Source organism: Pinus tabuliformis, chromosome 2_1, assembly GCF_031772625.1.
Source record: "Pinus tabuliformis cultivar Carrire ecotype Pingquan chromosome 2_1, CPIR1, whole genome shotgun sequence".
Lineage (NCBI taxonomy): Eukaryota > Viridiplantae > Streptophyta > Pinopsida > Pinales > Pinaceae > Pinus > Pinus tabuliformis.
In genome coordinates this window covers 369,456,019-369,465,076 of record NC_142299.1, presented here as the reverse complement: position 1 = coordinate 369,465,076, position 9,058 = coordinate 369,456,019, and positions in this window count along the sequence as shown.

The following is a 9,058-nucleotide window of genomic DNA, read 5'->3' as shown; positions in this document are numbered from 1 at the left end:
CTATAACCTTTGACAAGTAAGGTAATCCCTTCCTCATTAATTGTTTTGATCTAGACAGACCCATTCTCATGTAATTTATCTACTAGGTAGGGACCCAACCATCTTGTCATTAATTTTCCCTTGAAATCCTTGAATCAGGAATCATACAACAGGGCCTAATCACCTTCTTGAAAAGTATTATCTCGAATGTGTTTGTCATGCCAAATATTCCTCTGTAGCTAGATTACCTCAGTGTGCAGGAGAGCTTGCAACCTGAATTCATCCAAACCACTAAGTTGGAGAAACCTCTGCTATTGTGCTATAGTGAAGTCCAATTCTAACTGAGCTACCATCCTTAAGGTTTTGTATTCAAATTCAATAGACAGTAGGGCCTTATGTCCATAAACTAGTTCAAATGGAGTGAATTCAGTGGTCTTCCAAGTGGTGTTGTAGGCCCAAGTGGATTCTACAAGTCTGTCTGCCCAATATTTCTTGGTGTTGATAACAACCTTGGTTAGAGTGTTCTCCAATGCTTTATTTGTGACCTCCACTTTAGCATTCACTTGAGGGTGATAGGCAGTGGATGTCCCATGCTTGATGTGATGCTTCCTCATGATACCTTCAATCAGATTTGACGTAAATTGTGCTCCTTGGAAAATCAAACTTGTAGAAGATGTTCTGTCTCATAAATTCAACCACTTTTTGCTCAATTGTTGCCTTTACTGCCTTTGTCTCAGCCCATTTTGTTAGGTAATTAGTGCACACAATGATATACTTCCTATGCCCTGATGGGGGATCAATGGGCCTAATGAAATCCATGCCCCACTTCTCAAATGGCTCTAGTGTCACTTGAGGTTGTTAGGGAATTTCATCCTTAGGTGTGGGATTACCCATCCTCTGGCACTAATCACACCTCATGGTGTACCTCCTTGCATCTTGATGTAAAGTGGGCCAGTAGTAACTTGCTTGTAGAAATTTGAAGGTTGTCCTTTTTGCATCAAAGTGGCCCCCATAAGGTCCATAATGGAATGCTGAGAGTATTTCAAAAACCTTGTATTCCCTCACACATGTCCTCAATATATGATATGCCCCCAATCTGAAAAGATTTCCCCAAATCCAAGTGAATGGGGCACTCAATCTAACAATCTTACTTTTCTCCTTGGAGGATAGGTTAAGAGGGAATCTCCCAGCAACCAAGTAGTTGGCTATATCAGTAAACCAAGGAGAAAGCACCCTATGGCGAAGATATGTCCATCTGGAAGTTGATTGTCTACCATTTCTTCCTTTTCTGTAGGCAGGGTTAGTCTTGACAAGAAATCTGCAATCACATTCTCTTTCCTCAGTTGATCAATAATAGTCAAATCAAATTGATGCAATAATAATAACCATCTAATTATCCTAGCATTTACATAAAGTTTATTCATTAAACACTTAATGGTTGCATGATCAGTGTGAACAAAAGTTTGATAGCTAGTGATATAATGCCTAAACTTGTTCAAATAATGTACCACAACCAAGAGTTCCTTTTTAGTGACTGTATAATTCAACTCAACTTTAGAAAGGTTCTTAATGATGAAATAGATATCATAAGGCAATTTGCCTTCCACTTGTCCTAAGGTAGCTTATACATATTTATCTGAGGCATCTGTGTGTATATGGAAAGGTAAAGCCCAATTGGGACCTCTAAGGATGGGTGTAGTTTTCAACTTGTCTTTTAGAACTTCGAAGTATTGTTGACTATTGCTTGTCCAACAAAAATTTGAATCTTTAGCCAGTAGTCAAAACAAGGGTGAATTGAGTTTACTAAAGTCTTTAATGAACCTTCTATAATACCCAACTAATCAAAGGAAAGTCCTGACATCTCTTTGTTTTTTAGGGATAGGGACCCTTTTGATGATGGCAATTTTGTTTGGGCCAACTTGTATCCCTTCCTTGGATATAGAATGGCGAAGGATAGTCCCTGCATTCATAGGAAATTCACATTTCTCAGGACTTAATGAAAGATTCATTTCAATGTATTTCTTTAAGACTTTGCAGAGATTAGAAAGAGCTTCCTGGAAGTCACATCCATAAGGGGTGAAATCATCCATGTATATCTCATTGGAGTCATGAACAAGTTCAACAAAGATACTTATAACTGCCCTCTGGAAAGTAGCAGGGACATTGCACAGATTGAATGGAAGGACTCTTTAGGAAAAGGTACCCCAAGGACATGTGAATGTGGTCTTATCTTAGTCCTCAGGGCTGATTTGTATTTGGTTGTATCCACTAAATCCATCCAGCAAGGAGAAGAATTTATTCCTTGAAAGTACATCTAGGACTTGGTCAATGAAGGGTAAATGAAAATGTTCCTTCATTGTAGCCTTATTAAGTTTCTGGTAGTCAACACAAATCAACCACTTCCCATATCTCTTAGGAACTAAAACGAGAGGTGACACCCACTTGCTATCTAAAATGGGATATATGAACCTTGCATTCAATAGATTTTGTAATTCCTCTTTCACAATGTCCTTGAGAGAGGGGTTAATTATTCTCTAGGGTTGGCACACATACTTGCATCCCCCTTTGATGTAAATATGATGAGTACATACTGAGGGATGAACACCTTTCATATCCTTATAATCCCAAGAAAAATCATCCGGGTGTTGCCTCAGAACACTGCATAATTGTTCTTCCTGCTCGACTGAGAGAGAGGGGTTGATCTTTAGAGTTATGGATGGGACAATCTCCATAATCTTGGCATGTTCTAGGCTAGAGTCAACAAAGCACAAATCAGTCCAAGAACTATTCTCAAATTATTTCATCAGTTCATCAACTGGTATGGCAGTGGGAGGCTGATTCTGTAAGATATGGTCAATAAGGTCATCTTCATCAAGATTCCCCCTTCCTATAACAATATCTATAGTGCAGGCTGGGTAAAGGGATATCTGATAAAATTCTTCCTGTCCCTCATCCTCTAACCATAAGGGTAAAAAATGCTCAATAGAAGGTTGAGTAGGAGGATACAATACAAGTTGTTTTGCTAAATGTCTATTCCTAATAGTCATGTTCCCAACGATGCAACTAATGTAGGCATCAACAGTGGCCAACCAAGGTCTTCCTAGGATGAGAGGATAGCCATTAAACTTGGTTTTGGGTTGGAGGACCAGCAAATTAATGGGGTACTCCCAAGAGTCAATGGAGACCATCACATCCTCAATAACTCCCTCAGGAGCTATTGTGGATCTGTCTGCAAGCTGCAACATTGTAGTGGTATTCCTCAAAGCCCTTGGAGATTGAGCTTCAACATAGTTTCCCTAGTCATTACATTGATTATAGCCCTAAGAACAATCAAGGTATTAGGGATCATAATGCCATCAATGTGCACATCCACTACTGGGCTACCAGGATCCAAGTACTTAGGCAAGATTACTCTCCCATAACATAAGCAGGGTAAGATGTCTCCCCACTATAAACCTATTGTGCCTGCTTATTTTTTAGGTTCGGATTAGGTTGAACATGCATTTGAAGTTTCTTAGGTGGAGTATGGTGAGGAAGATGTGGTTGATGTTGAGGTGGAGGCAGTAAAGCAGGAGGTTGGGTTATTTGAGGCCTCCACCCTGATGAGGTGTTACCCCATTGGGAAGATTGGGGTGGATATGGTTGAAAAGAAGGATTGATACGCTAAGGAGGATATTGATGGTATTGAGGAGCATAAGGCCAAGGAGGAGGTGTGGACCATGATGGTTGAGTGGAAGGGTACCAAGGTTGGAAAGGTGCATTTTTATTTGGATTGTAATGATAATAATGTGCACCTTGCATGCCTTGTTTATATGGCCAAGGATCTTGAGGCCTTCTTTGGTTAATGAAACACAGCTGCTCTGACCCACCTTCTACCCCTCCTTAGTATACAACCTTTAGACCTGGCATAGAGGGACATTTTTCTATTGCATGATTCTCTTCACAGACTGAGCAGACTTTTATGGAATTCAGTGGGCACTCATTCCTAGGATGTCTCTTAGCACATCTAGGTTAGAAGATAGTTAGTACCATTTTTGATTCCTCTTGTTTCCTTTTAATTTGCATTATATCCATCTGCAAGGAAAGGTATGCAACATTTCACTCCTAAAATCCTCCAACATACTTCCTATCTCATGCTTAATGATTGTTGTAGAGGGAGAGGAACTGACCAAGCCTTGTCTAGACCTACCCATTTTCCTAGCAGCCCTAGAATGATTCTTGAATACAATTTTGATGTTATCATAAGGCAACTAGTATATATCTCCTCTAGACAACATGTTGAGGGTTTCCATTACATCCACCGCGACCCCTCGGAGAAGAACTAGCTTGAGTGACTGAGGATCAAGGGTATAGTTAGCCCTCCTATAATTTAGTTAGAACCTTTCCTCATAGTACTCTAAAGATTCATCAGGTCCAAGGGCCATCCTAAATATTTCTTCCTTTGCTTCTTTGGACCTACAATAGTCCCAATATTTTCCATTGAAGGCTTGTTTCATTTGGGCCTAGGTAGTGATTTTGTCTCCAGGTAAACTCATAAACCAGCTTATGGATACATATTTGAGGGTACATGGAAACAACTTCAGTTTGTGTTCATTAGAGGCATAGTCATAGGTCCTACATACAACAAAAAACTCAAACATGAAGGTGTTAGGATCCTCAAAAGTTAGGCTATGGAAGTGTGGAAGGGAATTAGGACTTATATTCTTCATTCTTGCCTCTCCATTGGTTTCTCTGATAGGTAAAAGCTCATTTTGCCTATTTTCAGCGATGGTTTGGGTAGGTGAGATAGGTTATTCTTCTCCTATAGGTTCTTCAAAAAAATTCAAGTTGGTCACCTAAAGGGTTTTCTAACTCCCTTATACTCTGAGAGGGAAGTTCATAGCCACCAATGAAGAATGTGTTATTTTTGAGTAGCTTGGGAGGTACTCCAAGCCCTAGGGTTTGGGTTTTGGAGGTTGGAGCACCACAAGAGTCACTTGTGGGCTTAGAAGCCAAGGCTGGGGTTTTTCACACAAAAGAGTTGGAACAAAACCATGAGACATATGTGCATGAGAAAATTTGAGGTGATAGAGGTTGGTGAGGTGAATCCAATGCTTCAAAAATCACTCAAATTGTAGCTCTAGATCAAGAGATATTATTTTTGTTTGTTTGTCACTATCATGTTTTGTGCAAGTCGACCTCACTTTAAAAGGAATTGTTGACAATTCACAAGGATTCACTGAATCCATCATTGAGTGATATAAATATGAGGTGTGTGAGGCTCATTTAGAGCATCCAAGGTGCAACATTTCATAGAGAGATCATCTCCTGAGGTATCCGTAGCACAAAAGGGATAGGGATGAGGAACACAAGGGTAGTTTTGTGGTATGTTTTCTAGGTTGGAGAAGGTCGAGGTGCAACAGAGCCTAGACAAGTGAATTCTGGGCAGTGTGGTACATATTTCACGGTGGTTACTCCTTGTTTTTGGAGGGCCGCAGGCTCTGTGGGACAATAGAGGCACCACAGGCCTATAATAAGTTTGTTGGAGGGGGCCATAAGGCCTATTACCTAGTGTAAAGGCAAGGAAAAAGACATCGTGTGAGGAAACAAGCAAAAGAAGGCAAGCCACAGAGGAAAAGGTGATGCCAAGAAATTTAGAGAAGGTTTTCATAGAGTACAATGATGCCCTAATCAGATTGACATTCTACAACAAGTGTACCAGCTCATGAGAATAGGTATGTGGATGATTTCATGTTGAATTTGTTGCTAGTGGATCAATCCTACTATATGGACAGTGGCAGCATGTGGGAGCCAATTGGGTGGCTTGTTTTGATGTTTGAAATACACTTCTAGGAGAATATCCTACAGTGATTGGATTGGGTGCCATTAGATTGGTGGAGGGAAGCGGGTTGGTGACCCAAAGTAGCCCTTGACAAGCGGTCAAAAAGAAAGCTTGGCAACTGAAGGTTGGGTGAAGTTGATGAGCCTAATGTGTGGTACATTAATGGACTAGTGGACTGTTAGATTGGAATATTTGAGCTCAGGTATTGGCCAGCCTAGAAGAGCCAATTAGATAAGCTCGTGTTCGTTGAAGTAGAAGTGAGTTTCACTAGTGATAGGTGGCAGCACTCTTGGAGACTTTATGTGTTGTCTCTTGATGGACTAAGAGGCACCGGAGAGTAGAATGAAAGTGAAGGACCAACAAGACAAGATACGACACAAAGACTACATCGAGATTGTCATTGTATCTTGTATTCTTTTACTTGTGGATAATTGAGGGCCATTATCCCTTGTATGGGGGCCCTAGACTGTTGTATTATTCAACTAGTTTAATATAATGAAGATTAGGTTGTTGTACATATTTTTACAATATTTTGTAAAAGTTTGTATATACTTGTGCATGTGTGATTTACTGCTTTATATTGTTTCATTTTGCAAAGTATCTTGGTTGAGATTCTTGGTTTGGTAGCATTACAGATTCTAAGATTCTATCCTAGACACCAAGGTCGTGGAAATTCAACATGGTATTAGAGGGTGTTTGAGCTACTTTTGAAGATAGTGAATCAGAGTGTGCACAACGAAGTACAACTTAAGAGGGAGTTAGTCACATTGTAGGTGAAGGGCTCACTACAATTTTGAAGTTGCAGGCTGGTCTCCAATATGAGGACAGGTTGGAGGGGTTGTCCAACTATAGTCCATGGAAAGAAAGGATCAAGTTGGTCTTGTAGGTCAATAGGATCTGGGAGTTCTCCCAGAAAGACATCACGAAGCTAATTGACCCAATGGATCTGGAGCATACGAGGATTTGGATACAAGGGAGATATTGATCATCCTTGATGGTGTGAAGGATCCCCTAATACCTCATTTATTTGGGAAGAATGTTGTACATGAGATGTGGATGGCTCTTTGGAATTTATTCTAGAATAAGAATGAGAATTAGGCACTAGTATTGGAGGATAAGTCAAAGTCCACCAAGATGATACAGGGTGAAGGAGTGACTTTTTATCTGACAAGATTGTCTGAGGTCAAAGATGAGATTGTTGTCGTTGGGGTGACTATTTTAGATTCAAATATGGTGAGGATTGCTTTGAAAGAGTTCATCGAGGAATGGAAGCCCCTCATCAAGGGTTTGGGCTGGAATAGGTTGTGGGAGGACTTCATTCAGGAAGAGTTGCGTGACAAGGACATTCATCCAAAGAAGAAGACTTTCGATGATGACGTGGCACTTGCAGCATGAATGAAGGGAAGGCAGAAGAAGAACTTGAGTAAAGTCAAGTGTTTCAACTGTGGCGAGATGGGTCATTTTTCGTCAAGGTTTCGAATGAAGAAGAAGACGGGAGATGATGAGAAGAAGAGAGGGAAGCAGGTCGCCAGGGTTTCCACCTCTGGTGAGATACATGCTCTCACAAGGTGGTTGGAGGAGTAAGACTTTTCTATGATCTCTCATTTCCCGCAGGGTACTATCGATGAGGATGGATGGTACGTGGACAATGGTGTGTCGAAACATATAATAGGGTCACAAGAGGTTTCCAAGACTCTAGTTGAGTGGGACTTGAAGTTGCACATGGTGTTGGGTGACAAGAGTCAGAAGGAGATTTGAGGATCGAGAGTTGTGCCATTCAGGATGGAGATAGGACGAGTGATTCGGATCTAGGATGTATTGTTTGTAATAGGAATTAGAAATAATGTGATATCTATCTCGATGATCAAGAAGAAGGTGTCTGAGGTCTTATTCTAGGATGGGAAGGTAAGACTTGAACCTAGAGGCTATAGATTCACAGGTATTGTGCTTAGAGTTAGAGAGCATGGTTTATGTAGGCTGTTGGGAAATCCTATAGATCATTGGAAGAAGAAGTAGGCGTACCAGATGCAGGTTCCAAAGAAGCAATTACAGGTGAAGGCTTCATAGGTATAGGTACAGGTTCCAGATAAGAAGGTCTCGGTTCCATAGGCTTAAAGGGAGTCGATTGCTAAAGGGAGCTTGTAGATTCAGAGGGAGATTTACAACTCAAGAAGAGAACGTGGTCAGTGGGGAGCAAGGGTGCTCCTAAAACTTCCAAGAAGGAATCATGGAGAGAGTGGAAGACATTTCAAGAGAAGAATAAGAAGCAAGATCCTTCCAGTGAAAATGACACTTCTGAGAGAGGCGTATTTCACACTACAGGGATTGCTACAGTTGTGAGCACCAAGCGTTGGGTGAGTGTTGTGAGCAGTGATGATGACAATGAGTTGCTTCCTCGTCTTGGAAGTACCTTCCTCACTGATGAGCACCAATATTGCAGCAAGAATGCTGCAACTCCTGGGGCTACCAACTTTACTTTATCAACCCGGGGTTCGTACAAACTTGGAGGTGACAGTGTCGTATACACAAGTAAATGTGATGGATCCGCTCTTTGTCACTGCTAAGCTGGTGATAGACCACTAAGGTTTTTCAAACCAGACTTTTATTGGTTCAGAAGAAGCTTGATTACCAATGAGGAAAAGAGAAATCTACACTATGGGAAAGCTTGTCTGCTGTAGTAAGGAAAAAGGCTGAAATCAAGTACTAAACACACCATTTTTCTAACTAAATTCTAAGAGGCTTTGCTTCAAAAGAATGTTAAGTTAACATGTATGCAATCCTACTTTCCTAGGTATGCAAATTGAAACATCAAACACTCTACTGCTGTGCATGTAAATGAATAAACTAACTATGTTTCTCTTCTTGTCTTTTTTCATGAGAAAGTGTGAAAGCTAACTTCTTTTGGTGATGTGGCAGGTGGCTTAGGGATGATGGTGAATGGTTAGAAGGATTGGGAGACAAGTAGGGGTCCTTTTCTAGCTTCCTAGGGGATTTCTCCACAATTTGGCCTCAAAACAGGCCACGACAGGATGTCCTAATGAGTTCTATAGGATGTCCTGAATTCCTATGGGATACAGCCAAGAGCAAAAGGAGGGATGTTGAAGGTGATAGAAGGCTTAGGGAAGGTGGTTGGTGGATGGAATGAGGCAAGGGAGTTCCTAGGACTACTTTAGAAATCAAAACCAGAGTTGGGAGATGGCTGGATTTGCTCAACAAGCTTGGAGAAGTACTCTTGTGAAATGATGAAATTGGTGAGGG